The 27,600-nt window shown below is 39.3% G+C and overlaps 1 long non-coding RNA gene across 1 annotated transcript in view; it reads left to right on the top strand.

Moving 5' to 3' along the window:
- LOC135109409 (uncharacterized) overlaps window positions 1-25,161 on the top strand; it is a 53,683-nt gene extending 28,522 nt beyond the window's left edge. The window contains exon 3 of the long non-coding RNA XR_010272696.1: window positions 25,079-25,161. This is a non-coding gene — a long non-coding RNA (uncharacterized LOC135109409). The remainder of the gene's footprint in view (window positions 1-25,078) is intronic.
- The last annotated feature ends 2,439 nt before the right edge of the window (window positions 25,162-27,600 follow it).

Below are 27,600 nucleotides of genomic sequence, written 5' to 3'. Positions count from 1 at the left end.
TATTTTTGTAGGCTTAAATGGTTTGGAGAGGCCGTGAGGTGCCAAAATATAGTAATACGTTTTTTTTTTCCTTTTATTTTTATTTTATTTTATTTTTTTATGTCTTATGTCTATATTTTTGTTTAGTTCAGATGGTTTCCAGAAGGCGTGAGGTGCCAAGACATACGGACATGGTTTTCTTTTCCCTTTTTAATGTCTTTTTATACGTCTTTTTCTATATGGGGTTGTTGGCTTCAATTTTGTAGGCTTAGATGGTTTCCAAAGGTCGTGACGTGCCAAAATAAAGGAAATACTGTTTTCTTTCTTATACATAATACTTCGAGGAACAATAAAAGAAGGATTATCAGTAATTTAACACACAAGCTCCAAGAAATGCAAGTTTACATTAAGGAATTCGGTGACAGCAAACACCATACGCTCTTATCACTTGTCATGGGTTGAAGATAAAGAACAGTCTTGCAGAGTATTGCTTTATTGGCCCTAATGCCGCTCACAACAGAAACAAAGGGAAAAAGAACGTTGTATTTCAGAAACATTTAGATTTTGTATTTTTTTACCGTCTGTGATTCAAACTTCTTCAAGAGGGAGATTTCACTTCACTTCTTGTAATTCTCAGTATTTCTTTAGCAATTATCTTTTTGGGGTTATCATTTTTTTTCTGTCGTTTTGTCGTTCTTGGTCGGACAATCTCTTAAACAATAATAATAGTAATAATGATAATAATGATAATAATAATAATGGTAAATAGCAATAATAACACTGTTCTTTACGATGAAGTTTGGCCGAAAGTTCGATTTTGTATTAGATATATTTGTATTTCTTTAAAGGGCTGATGAATTATGAACATTTCAAGTGATAGTGTAATGAAATGCAACTCCTTCTAAGTTTTTTTTTTTTTTTTTATGTCATTCTTCTTATTCATACAAAACAAAGAGAAGATGAAGATACTGTACAGATGCCGGTCAAGTTGTGTGCACAGTTCTCTCTCTCTCTCTCTCTCTCTCTCTCTCTCTCTCTCTCTCTCTCTCTCTCTCTCTCTCTCTCTCTCTCTCTCTCTCTCTCTCTCTCTCTCTCTCTCTGTTCACCAAATACAGCAAAGAATAAATAAATATAAAAAAAAAAGAGAATATCCGTTCAAATATACATCCCCTTTTTTTTCCCATCACTTGTTCCTTTCTTCTCTCTCTCTCTCTCTCTCTCTCTCTCTCTCTCTCTCTCTCTCTCTCTCTCTCTCTCTCTCTCTCTCTCTCTCTCTCTCTCTCTCTCTCTCTCTCTCTTTATCTATCTATCTATCTATCTTCTTGTTCAGCCAACGTAATTAATTAAGACAGCAGAGGGAGGAAGAGTAAGGAAGAAGGATGAAGGAGGAGAAGGAGACGCCACAGATTGAGTTTCCGAGCGGGTAAATCTTTCAGACACGGAGTGAAGGTATTTGTTTCCAGTGCACAGCGGGCCCTACAGTTGTTCAGTAACGTAGATATTGTTTTGTGGCCATGTTGATGAAACTTTTCCTATCGTTCCGAACAACGATACATGATATAACAGACGTGTGCGTTTCTTGGTCGGTGTTGTATCAGGCCGACCTCTGTAACTGCTGTCTTTTTTTGGCGTGTGTGTGCGGGGGGTGGATGATGGAAGCGCAGTTTTGTTGTATAACACTAATTGATCAGAGGAACAGCTGTACCTGACAAGTTGTCGGTGATCCAACGTCTGGGGAGGAGCCGCGGATGGGGATGTCTTGAGAGAGAGAGAGAGAGAGAGAGAGAGAGAGAGAGAGAGAGAGAGAGAGAGAGAGAGAGAGAGAGAGAGAGAGAGAGAGAGAGAGAGAGACGAACTGACAGACTGGCAGAGACATAGACAGATAGACAGACGGGCACGCAGAGATACAGAAAGGTAGACAAGGGAACAGAAAGACAGAACAGACACAGGCAGACAGAAAAGCAGACCAGGCAGAGAGGCGGAGGAAAACAGACAGATAGACGTACAGAAAAATAATATACATGCAGACTAACAGAATGAAGGTACGTGACAACAGGGGAAGTAAATGAAGAAACGTCAGATTATTAGTGTTGACATCTAAAATCCTTACCGTGATGATCTCTTTTATTAATCTTGAGTACTTTCTGCTTCTTACCTGAGTACAGTTTAGGGGAAATATCTGAAGTGTTACTCTCAATATTTTATCAATCTACTCTTTTTTTTTTTCTCTCTCTCTCTCTCTTGATCTTAGTCTCACTTGGATATTTACTTAATCTTTTATCGCAATGACGTGGTTCCCTAAAAATCAGTAAACACAGAGTTTTTAGGCGCATATTTACATGGTGATAGAAATACCAGTAATTAAGTGAATACTATTAAGTGAAATATAAGTGAATACTCCCTACACTTCCCATCTGTCTTGGTTTTATTTAATTTCCTTCGATATCCAACTACACACATCATTCTATTAATATCTATGTACTCATATGCACTAGATACCTTTCACGTCTCCTTAGCGCCTCCAGAGTCTCTTTCATTTCACATGTATCCGCCATAAATCTCAAAGAGCCTTCCACCTGTCGCAATCCATGATCCTCTCTCAAGATCCAATACTGAAACACTCACTTCCCATTGGGTCGTCTTCCCTCTCTCCCCTCCACACACATTCAAAAGTTTTCTCCGTATTTCTTTGCCTTTTTTTTTTTTTTTGCAACTCTTCTCCATTTTCCTCTTCCTATTTTTTTTTCTTTCCTCCTCCTTCTCCTCCTCTTCCCCCCTCTTTCTTCTACTCCTTCCACTCCTTCCTTCCTCTCATCCATATTCATTCTCTTGTAACTTCTCGGGCTTCTCTTCCATCCTCCTCCTCCTCCTCCTTTTGCCTCCTACTACTGCTCTTCCCCTATCCTCCTTCTCTTCCTCTCTCTCTCTCCCTCTCCTCTCTCTCTCTCTCTCTCTCTCTCTCTCTCTCTCTCTCTCTCTCTCTCTCTCTCTCTCTCTCTCTCTCTCTCTCTCTCTCTCTCTCCCTCTTTCCCCCAACTCGTTCAGTCGTGGCTCTCCATTGACCTTTGCTCGCTTCGTCGTTTTCATTGCAAGTATTGTTAGGTTTTATATATATCATGATCCCCGCCTCCCTCCCTTCCGCTCTCTTTCTCTCTCTCCCTCTCTCTATTTTTTCTATCTCCCTCGGTCTGCCGCGAGCTTTCACCACGAGGGGAAAACTGCGATCGCCTCCTGCTGCTGGAAAGGAACACTGAAAAATTCGGGCAAAAATTATTATAGACTCGTCCGTTTTTGTTTTTCTGTCACCTGTGATGCCTAATTTGTTGGCGGCGTGCCGGGGCCGCTGTGTGCAGGATTGATGCAGCGGGCAAGAAATTCATTGGCATACAGACCAGGATTCGCAAGTTATGAATAAAAGAAAGGAAGAAAATGCAAAAGTTCGAGTCCACCCGTGTGTGTGTGTGTGTGTGTGTGTGTGTGTGTGTGTGTGTGTGTGTGTGTGTGTGTGTGTGTGTGTGTGTGTGTGTGTGTGTGTGTGTGTGTGTGTGTGCATGCGGTTGTGTGATTGTGTGTGTGCTTGTATGATATATATATATATATATATATATATATATATATATATATATATATATATATATATATATATATATATATATATATATATATATATATATATATATATATATATATATATATATATACTCGCATATATCGCCAGTACTTTTATTATTTAGGCTTGAAGGAAAGCGTCCGTCAGGCGAGGGTCGGTGTCCGCCTGGCGTCTGACACCCTTTGTTTCGCCATCAATCGGCTCGCACCGCTGCCCGACGTGACACTCTCCCCCTTCCTGCCACCTTCAGGCGCGGGAAACATTCATTCATTTAAACATTCCCAGCTCCGCCTGGCACTGCAGGTCATTAAGTGTGCGGGTCGCCTCCCCACAGGAAGCTGGGCCGCGGATTCACTTAGGCAATGCTTGCCTCGAAGGAGCTAATTGGCGGCACATTGCTAAGGCGCGTGTGGTTCCATCCACCTCTCTGTAAATTCCATTTGAGTAAAACTCCATCCCCGATTACTTCTCCGTGAATATTTCATCCCAAATCATGATCATGGTAAATTCACCTAGCGTCTTTTAATTTATGTAATAGGACACTAGCCAGGAAGGCTCACTGAGGTGCCAGTTCCAAAAGAAAAGTTAAAAGGGTCATCCAAAATTGCAGGATAATTGTCTTGAAACGTAACTTACTGAAATATTCTACAGGATGCATTTTGTGAAGGAGGAAAATGTTATGTATGGAATGCACATAGAAAAAAAGGAAAAGAAAAACATGGAGAGTTTATATATATATATATATATATATATATATATATATATATATATATATATATATATATATATATATATATATATATATATATATATATATATATATATATATATATATATATATATATATATATATATATATATATATATATATATATATATATATATATAAACTCTCCAATGTGAGAAGGACACACCTGTTACTTAGGATTTCTCTTCCAGCTTCTTTCAAAATTCGAAACATTTTACATAGTCAAACCGAGAAAAAGGACCGAGAATAAAAGGAAAGGATTGTGTCTCCACGATGTATCACTTGTGTTCTTTTAACATAAGCTGCTCAAAGGATCTCTTGCAGTGTTGAGCGTTTTCTTTCGTATAGTAACATTAGAAGAAAATAACATCAAATTTTATGTGCCCGTGTGTGTGTGTGTGTGTGTGTGTGTGTGTGTTTGTGAGCATATCGTAAGACTATTGAAGAGTTTGAGTGCAAGCTATACAGAAACAGTATTATCAGAACAATGTTACCAGAGAGAGAGAGAGAGAGAGAGAGAGAGAGAAGCACACACAGATAAACAGACACACACAGAGAAACACACACACACACACACACACACACACACACACACACCATCATTCCGAATACCCAGACCTGCTTAAAACCACCACCTTACAAGCACCATAACAACACCACATCGAGACACATCCTAGACGAGCAAAATGGTGGCTTGAAATCCGGTTATGGAAATTCAGGTGTGGCGAGTCGGGGGGCAGGTACAAGTAAGGGAGGGGTGGGGGGGCTGATGGTCTAAGAGGGAAGGGGGACGACCCGGGTGTCCTGTCATGCAGCAAAAAGGAGCAAGTCTCGCCTGGATCCTCGCAGCTTTGCCCCGGACTGTTAGTTGTTGTCTTGGAATTGTACACGAAGCGGCGGGAATGTGGCGGTGGTGAGGCTCGCTATCTTACCTAAGGAGGCTGTGGAGGTCTGGCGCCGCATCCAGGTGAATACATAACGATTGCACCTGTTTGTGGAGATGAGATTGAGGAGCTGGTGTACAGACCCTATGGATGAAGGGGGGTTTTAGTAATGGCCAGTAATCGAGTAATATGCCAGATTAATTTCCACGGAGTTTATAATTTTTCTTTTTCCTATATTTTGAGTTCTCCAATATAGCAAGAATCTAAGAATTGTCAGGTTTCATATGTGACTGAGGAAGGTGGCTGAGGAAGGCGTAGAAGTCCAGGCGTGTTAGAGACGGCTGATCCGCTGTGGTGACCCCGAACGGAAATATCAGAAAGAAGAGCATGAATTGTTAGGTTTGTGTAAGGAGATTGTTAGTGTAAGGGAGCTGTTTACCTTGATAGTGAAGGACAGCGCAAACAAGATACAGTTGGAATGGGTGCAGAAGTTTACTCTACATATGTCAATGAGTGTACTATATTTCTGTAGCGTTTCAACAATTATCTTTGTTATTTCCGAGAAAGACTTTTATGGTAGCGTTACAGAGAGTTAATTATCTCTGTTTCAGGCATTTTCCTATACCACAAACTTTACTGAACATTGATTTTGTCAATCATACTAGTATTAATTTTGAGTGCACTTAACATATAGAGAAAACTGAGTAAATGTTGCAACGAAGACACATGTTGAGAAATTCAGAATATTAAAGCAAAAAAAATTAAATTAACTTTGTTTTGATAAAATCAAGCTGAAGGATCATGAAGCAACACTGCACAAGACAAATACTCCTCAAAGACCATGTAGGGGAGCAATAAAATAGACACACACACACACACACACACACACACACACACACACACACACACACACACACACACACACACACACACACACACACACACACATACGCGCGCGCGCGCGCGCGCGTATAGTATTGACCAAATCTCTCTATATAGCAGGACAGAGGCTGTATACCGTCTTTGCTGCATTTTATTAGTTGCCTGTTGTAGCTTTCCTTTGTTCGAATATTTGTTTTAATTGTAAATTCCATTCGGACAACGACTGTCCCTTGAGTAATACTTTTACCGAACGAGATTTGCTTCCAGTCCGGCAAATGTTCTAGCTGAGTTTTGACTTTGGTTGGTGAATTTCCAGGATGTGTGTGTTGAGAGCATATATATATGTATATATATATATATATATATATATATATATATATATATATAATATATATATATATATATATATATATATATATATATATATATATATATATATATATATATATAACAGGGTAAGCAGGGATACACCAGACTTCCTTCTTCATTTATTGCAACGCATAATCTTCACAGGAGGCATCATCTGGTTAGAAAAGTTGATAAAAATTAAGTAGAAAGACAAAAATCATAAAATATCAAATCACAAAAAGGACAAGATTAAAAAAAACAAAACAGTAAGTTGTCCCTTTTGTGATCTGATATTTTATAATTTTAGTCTTTATACTTAATTTGTATCATCTTTTTTTTTTTTTAGCCTGATGATGCCTTCAGTGAAGGTGAAACGTTGCAGTAAATGAAGAAGGAAGTCTGGTGTATATCTGCTTACCCTCATCTATAACTTGGAACCTGCTCTAATATATATATATATATATATCCTACAGAGAGAGAGAGAGAGAGAGAGAGAGAGAGAGAGAGAGAGAGAGAGAGAGAGAGAGAGAGAGAGAGAGAGAGAGAGAGAGAGAGAGAGAGAGAGAGAGATTAAGAAAAAAAAATGATACATTTCGGAGAAGGAGAAGAAGAATAAAGAAGAGGAAGAGGGGAAACAGGAGGAGGAGGACTGGAGGGGAAGGAGCAGCAAGAGGAAACTTTCTGCCCTGCTCGCCGCCCCTCCAAGACACCTCCAGCCACAAGCCTCTCATGACTGCACGTGGTACACTTTTTTCCCAGCCTTTCTTTCCCGCTCCCCTCGCGCCACCCCACACACGGCGCGTTGAGCCTCCTTTGTCGGCCTACACTTCTTTTTATGGGTGACGATTTTTCGGTGATTCTCGACTTTTTCTTACCCTGGTGGTGGTGGCTGTGGTGTGTGTGTGTGTGTGTGTGTGTGTGTGTGTGTGTGTGTGTGTGTGTGTGTGTGTGTGTGTGTGTGTGTGTGTTTTAAAAGTATTTCCATGTGTATATTGTGTTGCATTTATTGTTTCTTTTAATTTCTCCATTGTTTTAAATTTTCTCGTGACTAAACAAAAACATGTAGGAATAGTTTATATGCAGAGAACACATGGTTAGTTCTTATTTATCTGTTTAATTTGTGTTTTCCATGTAAAGATGATCCACAAGCAGCACCTTCACACCTGCACACCTTCACAAGCAGCACCTTCACACCTGCACACCTTCACAAGCAGCACCTTCACACCTGCTTTTCACTTTCATTTTGTCCCTTTTACTTCATCCTCGATATTAACTGTTCTAATTCACCTATTAGTGTATGCATTACTATCATTTTCTGTTTCCATTGTTTTAGGAAGGAAGAGTAAAAATATTTATGTTAAACAAAAGATGTCGAAAGTTGCAATTTGAAATAAAATTCTCTATAATTTGATAATAGAAATAAAAGGAGGGATGGGAATTTCAGAACTATTTTGTTGACTTCTATTTTATTTAATTTTATTTATTTATTTATTTATTTATTTTTTATCCACAAGGAAAGCACACTAAGGAAAAAAAATCAGGCAAAGAAAATGAAACCTCACTATTTGTTGCTCTCATAATAAGGGAAGCAGAGAATAGCCAAAAAAAAAAAAAAAAAAAAAAAAAAAGAGTCAATTCAAGCGTGGAGGTGTCTTGAGATTCCCACTCTTAAACAAACCCAAGTCGTAGGAAGAGAGTCATTTTGTATTTCTCATCCTTCTAGTCTCTTTATCTTTTGCTTGTGTTGAGATGAGAAGCGGCATTAATATTTTGTCGGTATAAACAAACTTTTTGGTTCTAGTAGACCTCATTACTTGGCTTCTGTTCAGTATCATGTTGACCGTGAAGCTAAATGCCAAAATTCACTCTTAATCTTTCTTGTATTCTTAAACGCTGTTCTCTAATGATTTTCAAGATGTTTAAATATTTAGTGAGGTTTCCATGAATGTTATTTTTCGATTAACTGTCCAGAATCATTGTTAAACTATTACTTGAATCACCAAAAAAAAATAAAATAAATAAATAAATAAAATAAAAAAAAATCTTGGAAGACCCTAATAATATTTCCACTGGGGATAAGACGCTGAAATGTTTAAGGATAAGGTTACCAGTATTTAATTGTGCTGTAGTAATTTTTCTTCTGTGTACAATTTTAATTTAGGGTGGTTTTCTTTATGATATATACTTAGCTGTCGCGGCAAGGCGCTGAAACGTCTGAATATAAGAATCTTAGTCTTTTCTCATGTTAATTTCTTTTTTCCTAGGACGCTTTTCTCATATTTTTGGAGAGTTTTCTGTCATAGTTAACTTGATGCCAACACTAATGGCTTAAAATTGCATGACCGTCAGCGTGCATGCGTGTTGCGCCCATCAAGCCCCCACCCCAGCGGGCCGCCGCAGACCACGTGGCCGCGAACTAAATCTTGCAGGGAAAAATCTGGCGGTGGAAAAAAAGAAAAAAAAAAAAAAACTCTGGGATGGCGGCGGACGCCCTGCATGTATGTGGACGGCGGAGGGCGTGTCATCCGAGCCATGCTGACTTGTACAAAGATCCCCAACAGGCGGCTTGACCATATCTGTTCATCCTACATGGTTAGCCTTATCCACCTGACGCCCTGTCGACCTCACCTGACGAGCCTCACCTGTCTGTCTAAGCTTGTCTGTCTTATTTACCAGAATCGCCTGTCTATTTGGCCTGTTAGTTTTACCTGTCAGCCTCACCTGTCATAACAAGTAAAGCCCTCTGAGCCACGCCAGCCAGCAGGTGAGGAGGAGAAATTGTAAGCAAATTTTATTCTGCATAAGAGCCGCGTTGTGTTCACTGGGCCGTAATGTGTTTGCAACATGTAAATTAAGCATAACGCGCGATTTAACATAATTTTATGAAACGTGCTCATTTGTTGAGACTGGAAGCCATTTTGTCTGACGTGGACTGGGGGGTGGGGGAAGAGGAGTGGAGGAGGGAGCGAAGCGGCGGAAGGGAGGAGTTTTCATCATACATTATTCATTTCTTCAACAATTCGCTAATTTGGGGGATGGGGGGGGAAGGAAAAAAAAAAAACGTGATTATTAGTCCATTTCCATATTAGCGTAGCTGGGCGGCAGTGCGTAATGCCAGGCAGGCAGACCCCTTCCCCTTCATCTAATTTTTAGCGTCACGACTATTATTCTCCGATGCAATAATGACCCACGTAATATACAGATTTACGGCCAAACACATATCCCCTCTAAAAATAGCAATTAGCGTTTCATGTTCAAAATCGAGTGTCATGAACAAATTTCAGGATCCGGGGGTCACCTGACGAGGCTGCGATCAAGGCAGGTGAGGGAGGCTAGGTCAGGTGTGGTCAGGTGAGGTGAGGTCAGGGGTAGGAGGTACAGAAAGGGAGGAATAGTGAGCAAAGATAACAAGAGGTGGTGTTGGGGCAGGAGGAGGAGGAAGAGGAGGAGGAGGAGGAGGAGGAAGAGGAGGGGTGGTCACAGGCCTTCCTAAATTACGTCCATTGCAGTTTGGAAATACGAGAGGTATGATGCGAAATATGAGAGTGATCGAGGTAATTATTATTTCTTGTCATTACCGTGAGTTATGATTATTATTATTATTATTATTATTATTATTATTATTATTATTATTATTATTATTATTATTGAAATTGTTATTATTCTTATTACTATTTCTCTTTGTTTTTACTCGTGTATGATATATGTTTTTTTTTTTTTCATCTCATTTTTATAGCAGTGCATTAGTATATTATTGATACTGGAAAGATGTGTATGTATTCATGCTGATGTTTGTTGTGTAGAAATAGTGTTGTAGCTCTTCTTCGAATATTGAGAGTGGTTGCATAAACACAGAAATGATAAAAGTAATGTAGTTTCAATAATAATAATATTGTTAAAAAATATATTAATATTGGTGATGATAATAATAGCAATAATAACAACAACAACGCCACCACCATCACCGCCACCACCGCCACCACCCCTGCTACTACCACCACAATCAATACCTCCGCCACAACACTGACTCCTCATCGCCACAACAATGCCACCACCACCACCACTTCGCACCACATCCCTTCCTGGCTTCACTTCTTGGTCATCCACCACAGTCGTAAACAACTCCCCTCTCTCCCCTCACTCCTCTGACCCAAACCCACTTCTTCCCCTCAACCACTCCCCTCGACCTGCTCCCCTTAAACCCAGCCGTACACACAGCATTGCCCAAACCCCTCCACGCTGGCAAACACGCCCTCACCTCTCCGAAAAACTCATTCAAACACTTTACACTGACGGATTGTACCTAAGTCGCGGCCGTATTGCGAAGCTGCTTATTGGCCGCAGCGGAGCACATGTTGTGGGTCCGCAGCTGAAAGAGTAATATTTTTGAGTTTTCCTGTCATTCAGAATAACAAAAAGATCAAGAGATTACGCCATGATTGTTCTCAACCGTGGCCGTTTTGGTGGCGACCTGGCGAGGCTGCAAGACCCGCGTGGTGCCTCGTGCTGCGGGGACCGGACAAGGCTGGCGGGGGGAAGATGGAGTGTTGTTGTAATACCGTTGTGATATGAGGGTTTTGCCTCGTCCCGCCTAAATCAAGATGAGTGGAGACCAGGTGACAGAGTATGATAGTCGTCCATTTTCCTAACAATTCATAAAAGAGCCACGCACGGACTTTAGGGCAAGGGAGGGAGGGAACGAGGGAAGGAGGCAACAGCAACAGTGGATGCTTAATACCAGCAGGGAAGGTCATCCCTGGCTTGTCCACCGCGGGATTGAGGGTTGTCATGACAGACACCGGCACAGCGGCGACCAATGGCAGGCCGCCGCATAAAAAGCATTACTTTTTTTGTATTACAAGATTACTCGATTAATGCATGTCTTCGTGTCACGGTAATCGCATGATTTGTCCATTATTTGATTGTCATTCCGAAGTGCTGTAATGGTGTTGGTTTATTTGGCACTTCAAAACGCTAATCCCCAGTCACATCGCCGCTGTGGCGCCCTCGGCCTCACCTACGGCGGGAGACGCGGCCTAGGGCGTGGCGGGGCAGAGAGAGAGAGAGAGAGAGAGAGAGAGAGAGAGAGAGAGAGAGAGAGAGAGAGAGAGAGAGAGAGAGAGAGAGAGAGAACCAGCTAGCCAGCCATACACACAGGCACACAGACAAACACACACACGCACAAACAAACAAAAAGTCATAGATAGATAACATAGACAGATGGATAAGTACAATGATTGATATATCTGTGTGTGTGTGTGTGTGTGTGTGTGTGTGTGTGTGTGTGTGTGTGTGTGTGTGTGTGTGTGTGTGTGTGTGCAGCAAGCAGTGTACGTGGCTATCCCTTCTCATGGCTTCCCTTCATGACGAGTCAGTCTTTCCCACCGTCTCCAATGCTAACCGGTTCATTGATGCCCGAGGAACACAGGCGCCCCTCACCCACAGCCGGACTCTCACTCACTAGTGTGAACAAGGATGGGTGAACCTGAACTGTGGGCTCCCGAGGTCCCTCTTTCTTGCCTGCTCAGGACAACGGTACTCTAGGAATTGTGTTCTTGCCTCCTGCTGTGCATGGTTACCTCTTGGGAGTTAGACTGTTTTATTTATTAGCCATATACTGGTGAATTTGATGCATAAGTTTGGTTGTCTTTTAGTATAGGTACTGTTGGTAGATAAGTGAGTAAAAAGATAGATAGGTAGATAAACTGATAGATAGATACATAGATAGTGTAGAGATATATAGACTCACATAAGTGGATAGATACTCAATTTTCGCTCTTTCCCCTCAGTTCGAGAAACCGGTAACCTCCTTATCATAGCTGTGATATGTAACAAGGAAGGACAAACTAAACACAAGCACCAGTATAAGATTATAAATAACTTTGGAGAGCAGCACTCGGTACCTAACTTTCCAATAAGTTTTATAGCTGATGCAAATTTTTTTTTTTTTATCGCATTGTTGGCAAATGAGGTATCTGTCGAAAAGAAGAATCCCTTGATCCTGAGATAGCGAAAGAAGATCGTCACTTTCAATATTTATGAAGTTACTGAATTCTTTGACTGACTCACATTACGACGCAGTAAATCACGAAGACAAGTAATGAAGTACTGCGGTAAGGAGTGAGACATGTCAAGGGTAAAAGAATATTGACACCAGAAAACATTACTGGTTTTCTTCTTCTTCTTCTTCTTCTTTTTCTTCTTCTTCTTTTTCGTGTATGAGTAGTTCAGACCTAAGGCAACAAAATAAAAAAAATATATATATATAAAAGTTTACTGAAAGTGCCAGCCTCTAAAGCTTGTACTCTGAGAAGGCTTATCTAAAATTTCAGAGATATCTTGAAATCTCCTCCTTGAAACTGCGAGTCACAGATAGGGAGGAAATATAGAAGTAGGCAGGGAGTTACAGAGTTAACCCGTCTACTTTGTCTACTTTTCTACTTTTTTTTTATGCTGGGGATTGCATTATTAGCGTTTTATCATTTCCAAACTCAATTTTTTCCTTAGCTGGTCTCCTCATCATATAAAAGACAAAAAAAAAAAAACTGTAAAGAGAAAGTAACGTAGCAATCTCCTTTACCTCTTTGTGACAGCAAGAAACACAGACATCTACGAATATATTCCATTTGATTATACATGATGATTACCTCCCCTTCTCTGCACCTGATATTGTGTGGCAAGGAATTTCATACATCAACTCTGGAGTGAAATAGCTACAGTGAAGGCAGGTATTCTTACACCGTTAGTTCATCTCCCTCCCTGTACGGCTGCTCAATGCAAGCTTCCCTCTGTCGCTGGGAGTGTAGCAGATCACAACACAGCTTATCAAAATGGATCACTTATGCTCTGAGTGGATATGTAGGAAATTATACTGCACATGATGAACCTTGTATTGAACTTGAGATATAACAGACATAGTTATCTTATATATTATTAGCATTTATCTATTGAAGGCTTGTGAGGACGAGGAGCGGTAGGTTGCTGAGCCCTAAACATAGGAGATAAGTGATGCAAATGAAATAGCTTGAAGGGAGAAGGTATCTGAGGCTCAAACATGACGGTTCAAAGGGTGAGATAATGTGTATCGGAACATAAGGAATGCTCACCCTCAAAGTCTTTGAAGTAATGCTATTTAGAGCTGTTTGTCTTATCGTGTCTCCTATGTTTTTTTTTTTTGTTTTGTTTTGTATTTTACAGGCACTTCTGTGTCAAAGACCTTTTATTTTTATTATTTTTTTTCTTTCTGTAGCTACTGGCAAGTGCATGTCTGTGTTAAAGATTTTTTTTTATTTATTAATTTGTTGTGTTCATTTATTTTTTGTTTTGTTTTATTATTTTCTTCTCCTTAATTACTTTTGTGTGTACAGTTCCGTGCTAAATGATTTCCATTTTATCATCTCTTGTGTAATTTTTTTTTTTTCTTTTTACATGCATTTCTGTGCTAAAGTACTTCAGTATTATTATTCTCCTTTCATAGATATTTATTAATTAATTAATTTATTTAATTATAATTTTCGGATCTTACATTGCTAGCAGACGGCGACGGCTGTGTTGTTTCGACATTGCTATGGTCCTTCTTTTTTTTTCTTTTTTTCTTAAAGGTTTATGGAACATCTTAATCTTTGTCTTCCGCGATAATTTGCTTGGCCAAGACTGCAACTAAGTAAATACTTATTGCGCATGTACAGTCACGGACAATACTGAAGTTACATCGTGCTCCATTCAACCTTAGGTCTTCTGTTCTGCTTATAAACTCGATGAAAATCCTGACATGAGTAGACTTTTATAATAGCAGGTAAATTAAGATTGATGGAAAAACACAAAGTACGATACAAAGAAGTAGAGAAAGTTTTTTTGATATTTAAGCACAATTGCATCTTTAGACCATCTGACGACTTGCTAGCACAGGGAACCTCAGAAATATTGCAAGTGAAACCTTTCTTTTAATGATCATTCAGCCACCGATTCTTATATATCCACTCTCTCACAGTCCGACGCACTGTTTTTTTGTTGGTGTGTTCATTTCCTGTCCACTGACCACCCACCCACCAACTCTCACCTCTCCATTCCTTCTCTCTTATGCATCAGTTTTGCTCCTCTTCTTTTATCGCCTTGTTCATGTTTACCGTTATACTGTACAGCCCATTTGTGTGAGTCTCTTCTTTGCGGCTCCTTGATTTCAGATTTAACATTGAAAATAATAACAAGATTAATGTGTTACTTTATTTTAGTGTGTTCCCTTTTCTTTCCTTTTAACAACCATTCCTGTTTATTGTCCAATATTTTCTTGCATTATCCCATATAACCCTACTGATGTTCTTGATTTACATCAGTAAGTAAACCTACTTTGCTCTTTTTTCCGATGTAAAGTTTTCTACGAGAATGGGTAAAACTTTCCTTGACTTTACTTGTAAATAAAAAAAAAAAAGATAATGATAATAATAAATCACCTCCCTCTAAGGTTCGCATAAGTTAATCTCATCAAGTATAGAAAAAAATTACAACACCTGGCGGAATAAGTTGGGTCTTCCTTCTTTGCAGCTTTTCTGCTTTTATTTTTATTTATTTTTTTCACTCTATTTTTCAGTGACATGCAGCGTCATTTTTCTTTTATGTTTTCTATTGCTCGGTTTGTTTTCTTTTGCTTAAAACACAATACAACAAGGCAACAGGATGCAGGGCTTTATGTAGCGGAAAAGTCTCTTTCTGAAAATAAGTATGCAATAACATATTGGTGGAAAAATCATGCGAATACCACTTGTTGAATACGCATTGCAGTTCTGAGCTCTTACTACTTGGAATATATATATTGTGCGGCAGGAATTTCAACTTGATGGGACGCGCAACGTTCATGATTTTCACACATTAAGCCAAGAGGGGGAGAATGTTGCGTCCTCCAGGCCCATGGCGAAATGGCATCCCATCTTCTTCTGGCTCATAATGAAATAACATCTCATCTTTTGCCTTATAGTGAAATAACACCTCTAAAGAGGCTGTTTGTGGGGAAAATGGTTGGGAAACTCAGGTTGATACAGGAGTACAGTTGCCTCGAGTAATTGTCATATTTGTACTGATTCTTGTGCAAGATTTTGTGACATAACTTCTTGGCGCAATCGTACTTAATCTCTGAGGAACACGTGAGGACGAAGCACAATAGAATATGTTATGTATTACTGTTGTTGTAGATTCTTCACTCATTTAACTCATCTTTGTCCAAAATTGTGTGTACTTTTCCCAATACCTGAAAAAATAAATAAATAACTGTCAGTGAGGATAATTCACTTAGGAATATCAAGACACTGCATTAAGTAAAATGGCCTTTCACTTGGACCTTCTTTTCTTCTTGTCTCTTTTCTTGGGAAAAGCATTATGAGTTTGCTTTTTTTCTTATCCATCTCTTTCTTCCTGATGCTCTTTCTTCCTAGGCCGATTCCCCGAAAACACTAAAAAGTTAATGAAGAGCTAAAGAAAGAAAGAAAACTGAGATTTTTTTACACATAAGTTCATTGACGACTTGCGAGAAGCAGACGTAGAATATTACAAGAGATACCAAATTAAACTATCAATTTATTACCAGTGAAGGAGCGGAATGGCTCAACAATCATGAGAGTGTCACATAGTATTAAACATCAGCTAAAGAAACACTCGAGACGGAAGCAGCTTTGGTATAAGTTCATGGAAATCTACGAAACGAGGTTGTTTTTTTCCGTTAACCAAAATTGGGGAGGACAGGTAAAATTTCTCTCTCTCTCTCTCTCTCTCTCTCTCTCTCTCTCTCTCTCTCTCTCTCTCTCTCTCTCTCTCTCTCTCTCTCTCTCTCTCTCTCTCTCTCTCTCTCTCTCTCTCTCTCTCTCTCTCTCCCCTCGGCAGGTATAAATGCGTGAGGGGCAGTAAGGGGAGGCCACATGTTTGGGTTGGACACCGGGTTGCCTTCTTCTTGCATGACAGTTGAGAGAGCCGAGTCGGAGTGTGATATTTGTCCCCTCTTTTTTTTTTACCCCTCTCATTTTTTTTTTTTACTTTTTCTGCCTTTTTCGTGCGGTATTATATTTTCCCAATTACTTCAACGCTAGAAAACGTTGCCTGACTCCAATACCTGCTGTCTTTTTTTTTTCCTTTCCTTTTTTTTTCTCTCTCTCTTTCTCTCTCTGTCTCTCTCTCTCTCGCTCTCTCTCTATGTTTTGAGTGACTTCCGGTTCATTGTCTTTTCTTTTTTTTTGCTTTTATCATTATTGAATTCTGCAATGATGGTGGTAGTAAGAGCATTCCTAGTAGTAATAGTTCTGACATTAGTATTAGTGTTATGTTGTTAATAGTAGTGATGGTAGTGGTGGCGGTAGTATTAGTAATAGCAGTAGTAGTAATAGTAGTAGTAGTAGTAGTAGTTGTTGTTGTAGAAGTAGTAGTAATAGTAGGAGAAATGTCATTCCCTCTGGCATAAATAAAATTAATCAAATGAAACTCACATCACTTACTCGAAATAAAAAGAGTTACATTTTTACCGGAACAAGCCTTCACATCACCTCTATAGTCCTCATCCCTACCAGACCTAAAAAAAAAAAGTAAGACAAAACCAAGAAATCCCTTACTCCCATTGCCCTTCACATCATATCCTTTACTTCACGGTACCTACATTCAAAGTATTAGGATTCGTGAGGAAGAGGAGAAAGAACAGGGAGGAGAGGAGCAGGGAAGGGGTGAGGGCGTGAATGCAAAGTTGAGGAGAATGACGGGAAAACAAGGGCGGCGGGCGGGCAGGTCGGCGGCCGTGGCAGTGCCTGTGTCATCCGTTCTGCTGACACTCTCGTATTCCTCGACTATCTTGTTTCAATTTCCTGAGCGTATGCCGTCCTGTCCCTTGGTTCAACTTTTTCTTTAGTGCACATTCGGTTCCTCTGTATCTTTACGTATCTCCACTCTCGCCAGTTGCTCAAATGATGAAGGGAATGAAGGGGTGATGTGTACAGGTGTGTTTCTTAAGAGTACAGGTGTTGGTCCCTTTGGTTAAGCTTTTTCTTTTGGCAGACATTCGCTTCTTTTGTATTTGTGCGTACCTTTACAATCGGCACTTGCTCTAATGATGAAGATAATGAAAGGGGTGTTTACAGGTGTGTGTGTCTTAAAAGTACAGGTGTTAGTGTCTTAATTTCCTTTTTCTTTCAGTGCATATCCATATCCATTGTATATTTGCGTATCTTTACACTCGTTAATTGCTCTAATGATGAAAAATGAAGGGGTAATGTGTACAGGTGTGTGTGTGTTAAGAGTACAGGTGTCAGTGTCTTAATTTGCTTCTATTTGTTTCTAATGTAACAGGTGCCTAGGTTGTATAGCTGTAAGGTCAGATATCAGCTTCCTTTTGCCTTTTTCGTCTCTTCACTTTCTCTCTCTCTCTCTCGCTCTCTCCCTCCCTCTCTCTCTATCTTCCCCTCTTCTCTTTTCTTTCTTTCTCCCTCCCCCCGTTTTGTTGTTCTTATCTTTTACTTTCTCTTTGTTCTCCTTTTTGCTGCGATTGGTATCTTTCCTTTGATTCCTTACTTTTTTTTTCCATTTTTTTTGCAGTTTCGTATTTTGTTTATTTTTCTCAAATTTTGCTTTTCCTTAGATTTTTTTTTGTTTCTTTGTGACGGTTTATCTCCTTCCTGCCTGTTTGCCTGCCTCTCTATCCGTCCGTTTGTATGTCTATGTGTCTGTCTTTTTGTCAGTCTCTCTCTCTCTCTCTCTCTCTCTCTCTCTCTCTCTCTCTCTCTCTCTCTCTCTCTCTCTCTCTCTCTCTCTCTCTCTCTCTCTCTCTCTCTCTCTCTCTCTCTCTCTCACACCTGTGTTTCCCTTTCTTTCCTGCCTCCATCAACCAGACATTCTTGCACGGTTTTCACTATATTTTTTTTCTTTCAATCTTAAAGAATAAAAAAAAAGAAAGTGAGGGGAGTCTTCGGGATTTTTCTTTTTTTTCACATGTCATATTTTGGATTAATAATTTGACTTTCGATGTTTTTTTCTTTTTTTTTTTTTTGCTCCTGTTTTACTTTATTTTCAGTTCATTACTTTATTTTGTATTTGATTTTTCTCTTTTTAATTTTATGCAATGTTTTTTTTTTCATTCTTGTTGATTGTGTCTTATTTTCATTTTCTCTTTATCACTCGTTGAAAAATATTTGCAAGAGGTGTCATTTTTTGTTTTCAGAGAGAGAGAGAGAGAGAGAGAGAGAGAGAGAGAGAGAGAGAGAGAGAGAGAGAGAGAGAGAGAGAGAGAGAGAGGCAAATAGATAACGAGACTGAAAAGCAAACATACAGTCACTGGGAAAGACATAAAGACAGGCAGACAGAACAGAGAAAAAGGAAAGAAAATATGAAAGAAAAGAAAACAGTAACACTTCACCAAAACAAAATTAAGAAAAGCACCAGTAAATAAATCAAATCTCTCATAGGACTTTGAAAATTTATATATTTCTTTCGGCGTGTGCTTCACCAGACCTTCCACAGCCAGAGATTATGATTATACTTGCTGCAAAACATGTTAACCTTTTTCCTGCATTTACATTGATAAATATCTGAAGACTGTAATTTTCACAGTAAAGTTAGCGCAAGAAATTCACGTTACTTTTTTTTCTACATTTCCTTCGCCACACGTCTCTCCAGAAAAACCTAAGAAATTCCACTTATACTTGCTTCAAAACACACACTTATGTTACATTTTTTACAAACAATTATTTCAAGAGCTAATTTTCACAGTTAACACAAAAAAAAAAATCACGTAACTGTCCCTCTTTTCATACACACAATATCGTTCTTACCAAACATAAACCTTCTGTTACATTCCCATAGAAAATTATAACAAAACTTCAAACTTTACTTTCACTCTTAAGTTAACACAAGAAACTCACACAGTTATCCCTCTCAACACTATACATGTATAATTTTTTTTCCCCTATTATTGCTAGCTATATTTATTGCATCAATATTAACAACAAATCACTGCTTTCATCTCGTGCATTGAGCCTCGGATGCGCGATAATGTGTATCCAATCCGCTTGGCCACTTCATCAACCTCGTAAAGTCTCATACAGTTTCATACTCACAATAATATTAAGCAAGGCGAAGTGATAAGCTGTAGATTTAATCATTCCCTCCCGTAGCCTTTTACCTTCCCGCTCCGCCGCTTTGTCATTGTTACAGTAAAGAGCAAAATGTGTATTAGCCAGCAGGTAGGTTTTGTCCCGTTCATTCCTTGACGGCTGATAGGAAAACACCGCCATTTTTTTTTTTTTTTTTTAACATCACTGAAAAAAAAAAGTCGTGTATTCAGAGGAATTAACAGAAGGATGAGAAAAAAAAGTTATGCATTTAGAGGAATTTACAGTAGGATAAATAAACTGAAGTATTCCTAATGTTTGTTGTATATTTTTAACACCTATCATCTCTAACATGAAATTTACATGAGAACTAACGTGACAAATGGTAGGGAGATATGGAGGCGCTTGTTGGGAAAAATAACTTAGGAAATATTAGGAAGAGGGAAGTTTGTTGAAGAAATGACGATTGCTAGCAGGATTTATTTAGTTTATGATATATATTACTTTGCTGTAGCTCAGATTTATCTCTGTCATTGTAAGAAATAATTAATTTTGTATTCAATAACAGTAAGAAGAAAAGAAAATAAGGAAACTGCAAAAGGTCAGAAAAGGCATTCTCTCTCTCTCTCTCTCTTTCTCTCTCTCCTCTCTCTCTCTCTCTCTCTCTCTCTCTCTCTCTCTCTCTCTCTCTCTCTCTCTCTCTCTCTCTCTCTCAATTCACTTTAATTTATCTAAAGTAACTATCTATACTAAACATTTCGTATTGAATAAGCTGTGCAATTCATTTTATTATCTTCTTTATCACCAAATTCTCCATCTAGCGAACGATTAATAATTTATGATAACAGATAAATATAATCGTAACTATATACATTCAAATGAACTTCTAGCACCCGTCATGTAAAGAGCGAGAGCGAGAGAGAGAGAGAGAGAGAGAGAGAGAGAGAGAGAGAGAGAGAGAGAGAGAGAGAGAGAGAGAGAGAGAGAGAGAGAGAGATGGGGAATAAAAGAAAGAAAAGAAAAGAATATAAAACAAAGAAATGAAAGTAGACATGAAGATGAGAGAGAGAGAGAGAGAGAGAGAGAGAGAGAGAGAGAGAGAGAGAGAGAGAGAGAGAGAGAGAGAGAGAGAGAGAGAGAGAGAGAGAGAGAGAGAGAGAGAGAGAGAGAGAGGGGAAAGAGAAAGAGAGTAAACCACCAAAAAATACCAAAAATGAAAGTACATATGAAGATTCAAGAGACAGAGAGAGAGAGAGAGAGAGAGAGAGAGAGAGAGAGAGAGAGAGAGAGAGAGAGAGAAGAGAAAAAGAATAGGTTAAGATAGCAGTCACCCTCTCCGCCCCTCGCTCTCCCTCGCTCTCCCTCACAGCTTTCCCTCCTGCCCTTAAACTTGTGCAGCATTTATTTTAGTTGAGTTCTTTTCATTCATATTTACTTTTTTATTTGGTCCCTTTGACGTTTAGTTCTTCCTCAGTTCGTCAACACCTTTCATCCAGCACCTCGCGCCTCGACACAACACTGATTGAAAATATTCCGTGTTTTTCTTTTTGTTTCGTTTACTTTACAATTTTTATATATCTTTTATTTTACTTCCAAGTGCTGTGCTTTATTTTGTGTGTGTCTGTGTCATCGTTGTTTTTGTCGTCATTGTTGCTGTTCTCGTCGTTGTTGTTGTTGGTGTTGTTGTTTTTCCATCACAGTTGGGTTCCCTTGCCACTGTTGCTCTTTCTTTTATCTTTGATTGTTATGTATGGCATTGGTATTTCATGCACGTGGTCTTGGTTATGAGAGCAGCACTGCATGACGCGGCGCCTGGGTCCTTGGCGCGGCCTGGCTACACACACACACACACACACACACACACCGGGACGAGAGGTATGACGAAAAGTTAGTCAAGTTATTGGGCTATATCATATTCATCATTTGTGTGTTTTCTTTTTTTTTTTTCTTTTTTTTTTCCGTCTTTCATCAAAGTCAAGAATTCACACGTTTGATTTTTAGTGTGATTTTGTGTGCGTTATATTCTCCCCATGAAGTATCGCTTCTTTTTTATAATGGAGTTCTCGTCACGTTCTCCAATACTGGACACGATTCTTTGTGTTGCTCCACGTACGTGTATATTGATAAGAATTTTGGCACCAGTCATCATATCCACCTTCTACTGCACCTGAGCCCCTTGAAAGGAGAGAAAGAGGTCCTGTACATACTCTGATGTTTATGAAGGGATATTGTATTTATTAAGGAGGTTAAATTAGCTTTATGTTCTCCCTCACCTCATAACAGGGACTGCCACAAGTATCTAGGCTGGTTTCTTGCAACTTTTTTTTTTTCATTTTATGTTTTCATTTAACTGACATACAAGATTTCTGTTTTCTTGCAGCTTCCTTATTAAATCTTACGTTTTGATATGACTTAGTTTTTTGTATATGACTTAGTCTTTAATATGACTTAGTTTTTGCTGGTGATGAGTCAGAACTAAGAGCAACAGGCAGCAAGACATTCCAGTAGTCACTCTCGATCTGCCTGTGATAATTGGAAGTAATATCCATCAACCAACCGAACAAAAAGGGATAAAAAAAAGCACAATTTCTGTTTCTGTATACAAAACCGATTCCTGATGAGTCTTGCAGAAACACGTAGCATTTCTTTACCAGTGAAAGATGTGAGTGTGTTCTCCATGTCTTGCTCAGAGTGGCCGGACACCTGACCTGCATGCTCACCTGTGGAGTACAAATTAATGCAGCAGGAGCGGCGCCATACACTCCGTGGCCTTCCATCAGTCAGCGGTGCGCGTGTGTGTTCAAAAAAATATATATATTCCAAATTTGTTAATCTCTCAAAAAGACGGGACTAGTACATTCAGATTTGCCCAATTTAATTTCTAAAAATATTTCCTTTGGAAGAAAATATCGGCACATTCATGACGGTTCCCCGCGGCGGGCGGCGTGTTCTGGAGGGCCGGGAGTAATGCGGCCAATTAGCGTGAACAGCAAGTCCCGCGATGCTTTATTCAACTCCATTGATCATCGCCGCTGCCGATTGGACGCCCTCCTGATTTTCCGATGCTCCTCCATAGTTCATGTGAAAGTGAAGAAAGCGTCTGCACTTTTATCATTGAGTCTCTTTATCTTTACATTTTTTTTTCTTTCTCTCTTTCCCTGTATTGAATTTATTGGCGACTGTGAAAAGTTCCGCCGCGATTCAGAGTCCCCGCAGCAGTCGTTGGGATGCATGAAAGGAAGGAAAGAATGGCCAGGGTGTCCCGCTTGTGCTGAGCTGCTGCCGCCATGTCGAGTCGTGCGCAGGAGAAGAGAGGGGGGAAAAAAGAGTGCAGCTTTCATGACAGTGACGACCACCGGCAGCGAGGACACAGACAAATGAATTCATAAGCAGCGAAAATATTGTCGTAAAACGTTTTATATATAATTTAATTTGGCGTTTTCATTATCCATTCGGCCATTCACATTCAACACAGCGGAAGCAAGCAAGTAGGCAGGCAGGCAGGCACACACACACACACACACACACACACACACACACACACACACACACACACACACACACACACACACACACACACACACACACACACACACACACACACACACACACACACTGCAAAAGAAGAAAGATACCGTTAACAAACTTATACTTAAATCAAATAAAAGAAAGAAAAAAAAGCATACCCAACAAATAATAACATCCTTCCTTGGTCCACATCCCCCACCAATACAAAAAAAAAAAAAGAAAGAAAGAAAGAAAGAAAGAAAGAAAAACAGATAATCTAAAAACAAGAATATCACAATGACTACTTGAGCTCACAGTGACGACAAAGGTGGCATTTCCCGACCTCTTCCTTGGCGTCACACACGTGCTCGGCAATGAGGAGACTCGATTACCAATACTGAAGATTAAGTATTTGTGGTTCGCCTTTACCCGCATCCTCCTTCCTGAGAGCCTCGAGTAGAGTACAGAGATGACCTTTCTTGTACTTCACACATACATACTGAAGCTGAGACGGACACTAACACAATTCCTTGCGATATCTAACATTTTACGGCTCAATTACACTTCCTTTGCGAGCGCCCTCAAGAAAGAAGAGGGACACTCAAGTTGAAAACATACTAATCCATTTATCTACGATGTACAATAATTTACAGCACTGATAACAATGTATATAACCTTTACACGCACCCACTAGAAAGAAAATGTATACTCAAGCTGAAAAACATGCTATGCCAAACATGCTATGGTCTTTTACTGCTATATACACAGATTTAATGCACTTATCATACTGTACAAACTCTTTTCAAGAACCCACAATGCAAAGACATCTACATTTTAAAAACAATCCATTACAAGCTTAAGGAAAGAGGAGGGAAAAGAGAAATACGGTAAAAAAAAAAGGTACAGAAAAAAAAAATCAAACTTAAACATAAAATTTATACACCTAAAAAGAAGGAAAAAAAAAAACAGTTGAAAAGGAAGAAAGAGGAAACAGTAAAGTCTGGCTTTCTGTATCTGTGTGGTGTATGGTGCTGATCGCTATAGAATGAAAAATTTTTATAGTAGTCTGCCTTCCTGCCTGCGTGTGGTTTGTGGTGGTGATCGTCACCTCAGGATAGCAGGAGGAAGGGAGAGGGGAAGGTCACTCGCCACAACCCTTCAAAGAAACCTGAGGCGATAGAGCACACTAAAGACTTAACACATCTAGGCCTCTGAGACAGTGTAGATCCCCTGTGAGGCGCTCTGGGTCACTAACAGAGAAGGAGTTTGTCATATAAAGCCTTTTACATTACTGTTATCATTTCCATCTGTGTCACTTGTTCGTTTATTTCTAGCCATACTTCTTTAAGACAGTTTAGATTACTTTTGAGGTACTTCGAGTTAATGCAGTTAAGTGGTTTGTCATGAAATCCTTAACATTTTCATTATTCTTACCATCATTATCATCTGTCATTCTGCTTTGCTTCTAGCTTATTGTTTCTAGCTAAACGTCTTATTTTTTGTCTCTTGGTATGGAGTTTTTTATATGGAGTGTTTAGCATCACCATTATCATCACCGTCATCATTATTATCGTCATTATTATTTTCATCATGTCGATTTCTTGTTTATTTTTTAGCCGAGCGTCTTATTTCACTTGTCTAGGTAAGGAGTTTGTCTTATGAATCATTTGACATCATCATTATCATCAACATCGTCATTATCATCATAACGATCATCTATGTTAATTCCTTGTTGATTCTTAACCAAACTTCTTATTTAATTTCCGCAGGTAAAGTTTGTCATATATTTGTTATCATTACTGTAATCACCACCACCGTCATCATCATCATTTTAATCATCATAATCGTCAGTCAGTTGCTTGTTTATTCCTTCTTATTTCTCTTCTCCATCTATCCTTACCATCATCATCATCATCATCATCATCATCATCATCATCATCATCATCATCATCCGTTCATCTCTACTGGCTGTCTGTGTATTCCAAGTAAATCTTCTTGTGTCATTTATCTATGCACGTTTCTCACTGGATGATTTTACTTCTTCCAGGTAAACGAGAAATCTCCTGTTCCTTTGCTGCCCTACCTGAGAGCGACCGAAGGTAAAAATAATGGTTTAGTTTTAGATGTGAGAGATTTTTTTTTTGCTTTTAGTGATTGTTGCTGTATTAAAATTTTGCTTGTTTTTTACGTCGTTGTTGGAATTCTGCGCAAGGTAAGAATCGCGTGTGTTGTGATTTCCTTATTTGTATTTATTCAATTATATGTATTAATCTGTTTATTTGCTTCTATGTGTTCTTGTTTTGAGATTGCCAGTTATCCTTACTCATGGAATTATTTATTTTTTTCCTGCACTTGGCTATAAAAAAAAAAACTTTAATTCCTTAACTTCATACGTTCGGTTTATTTCGTAATCCTGTTGAATTCTTGTAGGTGCATATAATTACTAGACTAATGGTGTTTTGTTTGAGCTATACTGTCGATTTTGCCACTCGCTACTTTACCTCACCTTATTGTTGGTCAAGTGATGAAGGCGACCACAAAATGTCTTTTATTCATCATTTGAGTGCTATTACTTGATTTCAGGCTTGGTAAAATGATCTGGTGGAAAATTCGAGTGCAATTTCGAAAGACATCACTGACAACTGCAGGAATCATTATAGTAGTCCGAACTGTTAACGCCTGTGATTTAATATTACTCATTGAATAAGTATAGGGTTACTTAGATGAAGTAACAAGTGTCATTCTATCGTTAGCAGCTAAATAATTAAATGCCAACCTAGAGGTCTCTGGTACTTGTCATTCCTCCCCATTCCCTCGAAGAGACTGTCCGTGAACTTCATTATTTGTCCAGTCTTTGTCCTCACTCCTTCAACTCTGCCCTGTGAAAACTCCTGAAAGACTTTATTGGTATCTAATTCACCTTAGTACATCAAGATACCTCTGTAACTGAATTAACCAACTCTATTGGAACCCTTTTCCGGTGAACTGTCTTATTTAATTTATCTTTATTTTAGGAAGTTAGAATTAAGTGGGATCTTTCTTTTTATTTTATTTTCTTTAACTTTTTTTTTTATTTAGCCTTTGCTTCCCAGCCTTCTTGAGAGGAACAGGAAGAACAAAATAGCACCATACTTTACCGCCACCATCAGAGATTATCACTATAACCTTTACTGTCAACACCAACAGATCTCCACCATTTGCATCACCTACGCACTCCACCGTCATCATCTTGCCTTCCACTTCTTAAATTCCTATACCTGAGAAAAATTACATGATAAAAATAAATAACAATAAACGCTACATCCCCGACTGTTGCTTTCCTCCTTGGTCAAGTCAATCATCAGAGCGCATCATTATACCTGGAAGGGTGTAACAGGGACAGGGCGGCGTGGGTGTCATGGAGTCTAGACAAACTGACCTTTACCGTGATCATAATAAAGGTTTAATGTAATCTCGAGACATACGAGGGGAGTAGGAAGGAAGGGAGCGGAGCGTGTGCTGTTATGATTTTTCCACTTAACATCATCTTGCATTTCACTCTGTTGTGTTTTCGGTGATGTCTTTATATAGAACTTATCTGAAACATTATGAAAAGATCCAGTGTAATTTTGAGACGGAAGAGGCAAACAGGAAGAAGGAAGCGTGTGTTGTCAGGAGTTTTTCATTCAGCATCACCTGGTCTTTCACCATGTCAGGGTTTACGTGAAATCTTTACATACATCTTAACATCGTGCCTTCAGTAAAAGTGGCTGCCTTCAGACGTAACACAGAAACAGGATAGAAAGAGTGTGGCAAGGAGTGAGTGCTTTCAGGAGTTTTCATTCAGTACCTTTCTTTCATTCATCTTGTAAGCTTCTACATGGAGAAATATGTAGATTTTATCTGAAACATAATAAAGGTTCAGTTTGATTTGGAGACGTAAGAGGGAAACAAAGAAATGAGCGTGTGCTGTCATGACGGCTTCACTCACCACCACCTTGTCTTTCACTTTGCCAGGTTTTAAGTGAGTTCTTTTATATAAATCTTCTTTGAAAACCTGATTTAGCAAGAGGGTAAATATAGTTTCTTTTCCTGGCTGTCATGGCCCGGGATCCTGTGTGGAGGTGGGAGCACGAGGGGCGGCGGCCTCCATAAACAGACGATTAGTTCTCCCTTCCACTGTAACACCGCTGTCCCCTCGCCGGCAGGGAGAACAACAGATCGTTAGTGAGGAGCAGTAAAGATCACACGAGACCCAAAGATAACACCACCTGTACTGGCATTTGCTCGGCCTGTAAATACTTCGGTGATCAAGAATAAAGAAACAGAAATGATGAGTTTAAAAATATCTCCTTGTGTTCAACGTGACCCTTTATATCAGTAATGCAGAGCGACAATTCCATTCACCTCAAACCGAACAAGGTGCAGTGATGGACAAGGCGCTGTTATATGTACATGTACTGTGGAGATGGGCGTGTTGGGTGCATTAATTATCAGTACAGTAAAATTTGTAACTCAGTAAGAAAGGCTCTCTCGCTTACTCTCCATGTCCCCTCAAGACCGACTTAGGTTCCCACACAAGTGAAATAA

Source organism: Scylla paramamosain, chromosome 18 (assembly GCF_035594125.1).
Source record: "Scylla paramamosain isolate STU-SP2022 chromosome 18, ASM3559412v1, whole genome shotgun sequence".
Taxonomy (NCBI): Eukaryota; Metazoa; Arthropoda; class Malacostraca; order Decapoda; family Portunidae; genus Scylla; species Scylla paramamosain.
This window is presented reverse-complemented; position numbering and strand designations above follow the sequence as displayed.